Source organism: Ostrea edulis, chromosome 7 (assembly GCF_947568905.1).
Source record: "Ostrea edulis chromosome 7, xbOstEdul1.1, whole genome shotgun sequence".
Taxonomy (NCBI): domain Eukaryota; kingdom Metazoa; phylum Mollusca; class Bivalvia; order Ostreida; family Ostreidae; genus Ostrea; species Ostrea edulis.
In genome coordinates this window covers 32,704,055-32,712,165 of record NC_079170.1, presented here as the reverse complement: position 1 = coordinate 32,712,165, position 8,111 = coordinate 32,704,055, and the positions used below count along the sequence as shown (strand labels likewise).

The 8,111-nt window shown below is 34.5% G+C and overlaps 1 pseudogene; it reads left to right on the top strand.

Moving 5' to 3' along the window:
- Positions 1–3,878: 3,878 nt before the first annotated feature.
- Positions 3,879–7,021, top strand: LOC125654249 (uncharacterized; annotated as a pseudogene).
- Positions 7,022–8,111: the final 1,090 nt, after the last annotated feature.

Below are 8,111 nucleotides of genomic sequence, written 5' to 3'. Positions count from 1 at the left end.
TAAAATACATTCAATCCAATGGGCCCCTGGCACCATTGATGAGAATTATGCAGGAGTATCCTAGGATATTTTATCCCAAATAATATGTATACTTTCTAATAAATGATGAAATTATAAAAAAGAATTATACGAAGTTGTGAGAATGTGGCGATTTTTTTCATTAACATGATAAATGATGTGTAAGTGTGTGTGTGTGTGTGTGTGTGTGTGTGAGAGAGAGAGAGAGAGAGAGAGAGAGAGAGAGAGAGAGATGTATTAGGAGCTAATCAGGGCTTGATCAAGCCTTGGTTGTTGCTTTTCTAAACATACTAAAATGTCTAAAACTGGAATTAAATAGGAAATCAATCAATATATATGTTTTAGCAAACTGGACAAAATATACCGCATGTGCAATTTGATGAAAAATTTACCTCTCCTCGAATTGCATGTTGCATACTGTTAATATATATATTTCGCATACGGCACGTGCTGTTTATCTAGCCAATGGAGCGAACAAATCACGTGATTCTATTGAATCAAAGGACGCCTCATAATATTATTTTGAAAAGTATGCTAGTATTCATTCATTCCTTTCTGGTACATGTATTTAGTGTATCCGGAATTCTCTTGTGTGAGATAATAATGTGACTTTAGAATCAAATATCCTTTTTTTAAATTCTTAAATCGATGAAACAATTTGTGACTTTGAAAGTAAACATTTTTTCTCCTTCTGAAGTTGGTGAAAATCCATGCACATTAAATTGAAACTTTTTGGACAACGTACATTTTCCGCAAAGTGACCACCCGACACTTATATAGCAGAAAGGAATAATAGTGGAGATGTAAGAATGAAAAGTTTGAAATAATGAATTGAATCCATGTAGTGAACAGGACCAACCCCTCCCCACTAAAAATGTTAAACACTATTGAAATCCATGCACAGGTACAAATGAAATCTCACTTCGTGATTTGTGGGTCTGCCCATTGGAGGAAAAAGGAGTTGTCCATAATGACTAACAAGGCGAAACTTGCAGCGTACGTCCGTTTGTAGATTTAGTATTAGGGTTTGCACACATTTAGCTTATGTATATCCTGACGATTGGACGATTTATCCAAAAAATTTGACAGGCAAGTAGTATAACAAAACTATCGCAAAGCCGATCGAGTATAATCGAGTAGTTTTGTCCATGCGTGTTTGTTGTAAGTTTGGTGAGGCATGGGGATCGGAATTTTTCATCGTGTTTTACCCCCCAAAAATACAAAATTTGGTATAGTGTGAATTTTCGGTTTACACACGACTTATGTTAAACACAACACCGAGTCATGAGATGAGGTAGTTACATGTACACACTTTGCTTCCTTTATATATTCGCGCATGCGCAAAATCAACTCCCTAAGGACAATTTAAAGAGAAGTGAAAATGTAACTAATGTTTTTTAGTTTATTTTAGTGAATGAAAGGTGAAGACAACGAACAGTGATCAATGTCTTAACTCCTATAAGGAATACAAAATAAAGAGTTGGGCAAGCAAGGACCGCTGGGCATACCAGAGGTGGATCAGGTGCCAAAGAGAACTAAGCATTCCCTGTCGACCGGTGACAACCACCGTGAGCCCTATCAAGTAAACGGAGTAAACCCGGAATATAAATAATTGATTGATGACTTAAAGTTGATATTGTTGTTCCTGTTTTATTTTAATTAAATACGTAAAGTCTGCTGTATCGTTAATCTTCAGTAAATGATGAGGGAAGGTAAGTTTACCTTTGACAGGTACTGAATACATATGTAGTTATATAGTTTTCATTTTTTTAATGTTTTATCATATTATGCTTATCTTCGGCATTTTGGTTTATCATTGATTTGACAAAAATGTTTTGCAAATACAGAGTCATGGAATAGTTAGAATTTCCTCTTCAATACGATATCGGTGTACATATTGTTTTAGACATAAGAACATGGTTAAAAACAATTATCTAAATATTAAGGTGTCGTAGGGATCCGGGTTAGAATATATCCTCAGTATCTCCTGCTTGTCATAAGAGGCTACCGAACAGGGCGGTCCTTTGGATGAGACCGCAAACACCGAGTCCCCATGTCACAGCTGTTGTGCCACGATAAAGATCCCTCACTGAATTTTGCAGCCCTTCTCCAGCAAATGAATTTGCTATAAATAACACGACAATTATTGTAGAACGTCTACATGCTGATGAAAACTAGTCATAAATCATTTAACTTTCTATCGATATGAACAAATCTTTGAGAATGTATGTACATGCATTTAAATTTAAATACAAATGTTTTCGTAGACGGAAATGTAAAGACGGTAGCCTTGTGTTGTTATACAGAAGAATACTAGGTATATATATTTATTACATTTTTAACAGTGAAATACAAGTACTATAATTTATTACATTTCCAACAGTGAAATACAGGAATTTATCCATTGAATAAAAGTTGTTATTTTCACAGTGTGAAAATGACTACATGCCGACAATATTTATCCGCAATACATAAGACAACTTTCATTTTACGTTATATAGAATTATTTCAATAGAACAGAACAATAACACGTATTGGTAGTCTTTGTCATGGCTTTATTTAATAACAACATATTTCCAATTCAACGACATTGTTCATATCAATACAAAACATCAGTATGCATATCATATACACTCTGCAATGAAATACATGATCTACAACGATTTTTGGATAGTTATGTTGTAGCATCAATAGTCCATGCATGTTTCAGTCAATCAATCAATAATTCACTCAATATCTTCAATCAATCAATATTTCAATCCACCATTGTGTCAATCAATCAATAATTCACTCAATATTTTCAATCAATCAATATTTCAATCCACCAATGTGTCAATCAATCAATATATTTATTAATCATTTCAATCTGTCAACATTCATCAATCATTCAATGTCAATAAGCCCAATTATTGGCCACGAACCTGGAATGAAACAAAATATGTGGCAGGCTTAGCACAATTTCGCGATTGTCTATTATTGACCACTGACACTTCGTGAATTCGTAGAGCCATGACGCTTCGTGAAGGCGGAGAGTCAAGTCACGTTGACGTGAACAAAATGGATCTGAAAAAACACAAAAAGAGAGACTGCAAAAACGCAACACGGATGGTATGCACGTATGCTTAGAAAAAAGGGTGAGGGGAGGGAGGGTTTGGATTTTCGTTGACATGACTAGCAATTGGCACTTGCGCACTATTATATATTATATATATATATATATATATACAGGGATTAGAAAGAGGGAAAGTTTCATAATAAGTATTTGGGGAGATAATGTCAAAACCGTGGAATTCAATTGATTGCAAGTTATGTTTCTTCGGTTTCTTTGCCTGAACAACAATACTTGTTATGTTCATTTCAATAACAGGACTTAACTCATAGCGAGTTAAGTAGGAGTATTTTTTTTCAATAGGCCCTACCCAAAATAACTTAATTTTCACTTGGGGGATTGTTTGATCCGCCTATCAAAGCATAAAATGTGTCATGGCCTATAAAATGTACCAGATGACGTCACGTCATATCAATTGACATAGATCTGTGAATTGTATACATTTAATTGTACTGGACTTCAATGGCGACAATGTTGCATGATATGGTAAGTTATTATGTAGTGTAAAACTTTTCAATATGCAAGAACTGCAAATTATGTAGCTTTTTCTGGTACATGACGTATTCTTTTTTATGTCAGGCGTTGACTTAAACATTCCAGTACTTTGTGCCAGAGTGACTCAAAAGGCCTTGCTTTTACGTATCCGGTTTTAAATTTTAAATTCCGGTTATAACTTCGACTTTCGAAAAATTCTCCAAACTTATCATATAGTTATCATTATTCACAATACAAGAATGCCTCGTTCAAAAAAATGCACCTTTGTGAAAGAGTCGACCCTCTGCAGACTCGAGGGACTAGAGAAAGCGTAGAACCTCCGCAGACTCGAGGGACTAGAGAAAGCGTAGAACCTCCGCAGACTCGAGGGACTAGAGAAAGCTAGAGAAGTCAGAGGTTCGAAAAGTAAACACGGTAAGTGTAATTTCATGTCATGAAAAGTAAAACAATTATTGTGCGAGGTTCCTGCACTGTGTTGGTGTATGTAACAAAAGAATCAATGATTTAATGTGTAAATTTTAGATGTTGAAAATGAAGATCCATCTCAGGAGAACGATTTTACCCCCGCCATACGTACTCCTGTGTCAGAAAGTGCAGCAAGTTCGTGGCGTGTTGGGAGACGCATCGCAGAACTGGTACACTAGTAGATAATTTGAATAGAGGCTGCACCATGTGTGGCAACATACTTCATCTTGTCAACACTAATGGGGAAAGGAAATTTGGACTAGGACAGGTATTTGTCTTTTTTAATTTTGTAAATCAATGCATATGTGATTGTGATTCAAAGATCTGGTTTATTTAAAAAAAAGTATGGTATACCCTTTATGATAACATTTGATCAACCACAGGTTCTTCAGGTACAATTCACACAGCCTACTTGATCCTTTGTTAATGACACATCCACTGGCAGTAAGCATAAAGCGAAAGCAGACAAGAAACAATATGCTTGGGATGTCAACAGGAAACTTGTTGCAGGTTTAATTTATATCTTGTAAATGAGTAGATATAAATAAATCAATTACATTTAATGCATTGTATTAAGCATGTACAAAATTTGGCGGAAATGGATATTTGAACAAGTTAGTGTAGATTTGATTTAGTGCATTTCTTAATGTTTTGATTTATGCATGCATGTGCAAAATATTTAGTGTGTACTTGAATTAGCGGAAGCTGCTTTCCGCTAAAGGCACTAAAATGAATACACAGCCAAATGTAATACCTTATCAGTATTTTGAGGAATGTTCAAGTTTACATCTGAATGAATTATTTTGCATGTTTTCATTGTATTTCTTTAAAATCTTAGGTATGGTAAATTGTGGTTATAAAATAAATGCATTTCTGGCTGCTCTAAACATCCCAGGGATCACAGATAAGAGTCTAAAACAGAGAGAAAGAGTGGTGGGGAACATCTTGAGGAAATGGCAGGGCAGAGCTGTAATGAAGTTCTTCAAGAAGAAATGAAACTGTAATTTTATTTACCAAAATTGATATTTAATTTTTCAGTTGTATTCAATGTATATTTTTGTGTAATAGCACATTCTTGCTATTCATTCAATATTCACATTGTAGGAGTGATGGAAACATAACTATGTCTCTTGATGGTTCCTGGCAGAAGAGAAGTACTGGCAGAGGATACAATAGTTTAACTGGTATATCCTCTTGATAATGTTGTATGTTTTGATTTTCCATCTAGAACCTAGTTTGTGATTTCTTATAAATGTAGTACATGTACCCACTGGTAGCATATTCTAAGACGTGTACATGTAAGTGTAATTGTATATCAATATTTATCTTGTTCCAGGCTATGTATCTCTATTTGGAGAAAAAACTAAAAAGGTTGTAAGTTTCTCTTCTAAGAGTAAGAAATGTAGAATGTGTTTAGCTGCAACAGCCAAAGGAGTTCCACCCAGAAAACACAACTGTCAAAGAAATTGGCATGGATCAGCAAAGGCGATGGAGCCAGCCATGGCCTGTGAAATGCTGACGACAATCCAAGATGAAGGGTGCAAGGTATATTTTTACTGAATGCTTGATTCTATTAGCAATGTCAAATATATGGTTTTACAGTTTTACTACATTATTACTTATTACTTATAAATGATTCCACTGTATTTTACAGGTTGGAACTTTAGTCATGCAGAATGACTCGACAACCATTGCCCGTGTAAAAGCAACTGTGGACCCACATATCACAAAAAGAGTTGACAGAAATCATACGAAAAAGGTTTCACAGGAGCTTTAATGGAGCTGGCTAACACCCATAAACTTTTGAAAAATCAAAAAGTTAGAGGTCACATTGAAAGGTTTGTATTTCTGAAGTGTAATATTTCAGTAAAATATACTTTGAACAACAGTGGTCTAAAAAAACCCTCATTAATTCTAAGTGTGATAGGTAATAGGTACATGTATCTCTTCCTTCTTTGTTTTAGATGTTTTACCTATTGTGTATAGCAAAACAAGGGCAAGGCTAAACACCTTGAAACTGAACTTGGCAAAATTGTTCCGCATTTGTATGGTAAGAATATCCATGAATAGGACATTACAAAATTAGGAATGAAAAAGTGAAAAATATTTTAACTACTTGTTGTTTTTTAGGTGAACATGAATATTGTGGAACTTGGTGCCGGGGTGAAAACACCAATTACAAACCAAGGAATTTGCCGCATGGAAAGCCTCTCTCCTACACTTTACTTCGGGAAGCATTAGAAAGTCTACTCAAAAAGTGTTAAAGTAAGGGAGATGAGCCGGCCATGATGGGTTCCACCCAAGTAAATGAGAATTTCAACCATATGGTCTCTGCTGAAGCCCCAAAGAGATTGTAAGTATTTTGGATAAATTCTCTTTATTTAGAGAAAAAATATTTTTTTCTGGATATGATCAGATAACTTGCAATTGAATCTGAAATATGGGGTTTAAAAATGTAAATAATGTGTTCTTAGGGTTTATGGAGGTTCAGAACATATGTATGCTAGACTTTCAGCTACTGTATGTCAAAAGAATATGGGAAATTGTTACATATCAGAGGTAGAAAAATGTGTTGAAAGTTACAAGTTGATGATCTTGAAATTTGTTTTTCTTTGCAATTTATTGTTATTTGTTCTGTTCCTTTTCTTTCTTTTTTTTACTAACAGCAAACCTAATTTTGTTCATTTGAATAAACATGTACAGGTGTACATAGAGATATATACTGACAATTATTTTTATTCAAAACTAATTCCTATTATCAAGATTTAATGTAAGTTTCCTGCTTTTAAATATACTACATCAATTATTTTCTGCAGCTGAACAATAAAATGGCTTTGTCACCAGGCAGTTTTACAATGAAACATACCATAAGACTTGCCAACAAGTTGACACGGAAGCGTCTGACACAGAGTTTAATCCCCACCAAGAGACGTCGGCTAGAATTGTCTAAAGAAGCAGCAAAGAATGTACTGGAAGGTAAAACTTCAGTTAAAGCAGATACAAAAATAATCTTTTACTTTATCTTAATTTATTGTGTTTTATTTACTCCTATAGAGTTGTATTATTGGAAATGCATTGTTATTTATTTGAATTTTATTTACAACAGGTCAATCATACAAGTCAGAAATTGGTCTTGAGGAAGACATTGATCTTGATGACATTGATCCAGAGCCTCTTATGATTTCTCCAGAGAGTAGCTGCTTGCTGTATTTTGATTTAGAAAATACTGGACTTAGTAAGATTTGTTTTCTCCAGTTTACCTTTTCCCTGTTCACAGTTATAAATATTCTTACAAATATTCTTTTATTGTCATTGGACTAAAATAGAATTCTTAATTTTGCTTTCAAGAGAACATCTGACATCATACAGATTGCTGCAGTTTGTGAAGATAGGACCATCAATATTTATCTCAACCCACGTATACCAGTCTGTAAAAAAGCATCAGCTGCAACAGGTCTCAGATATGACATGGGACAACTCACTCTTCGTGGAGAACCTGTCTCTTTAACAGATCAAGTCAATGGTTTGACCCAGTTTGTAGAGTTTATAACAGACTGTCCTTCAAAACCTGTTATTGTGGCCACAATATTGAGAACTTTGATCTGCCAATTCTTCACTATCATTTGCAGAGACTTGGTCTTCTGAAAAGATTTGGAGAAAATGTTTTAGGTTTCTTAGATACATATAAACTTGCACAAAAAGTGTTTGACAAGAAAACAATGGGAAATTTCAAACAAGAAAACTTGGTCAGATTATGTCTTGGGAAAAATTATTTTGCAAACAATGCTTTGTCTGATTTTGTAGTTTACGAGAACTGTACAAGTGAAATTTAGCGTTCAATTGTAAATCTTGAGATATGTTTACCATGAATTATTATAGTGTCAGGTCCTCACTAGCTTCAATGGTACAAGGCAATGCAATATCTATACTGATCTCTAAAAGGCTCATAGCTTGCAATCTAAGCCTAAACAAGTTAAAAATCATACTTAGGCGTGACCCCCACAATAGAATTCAGACTGTTTTT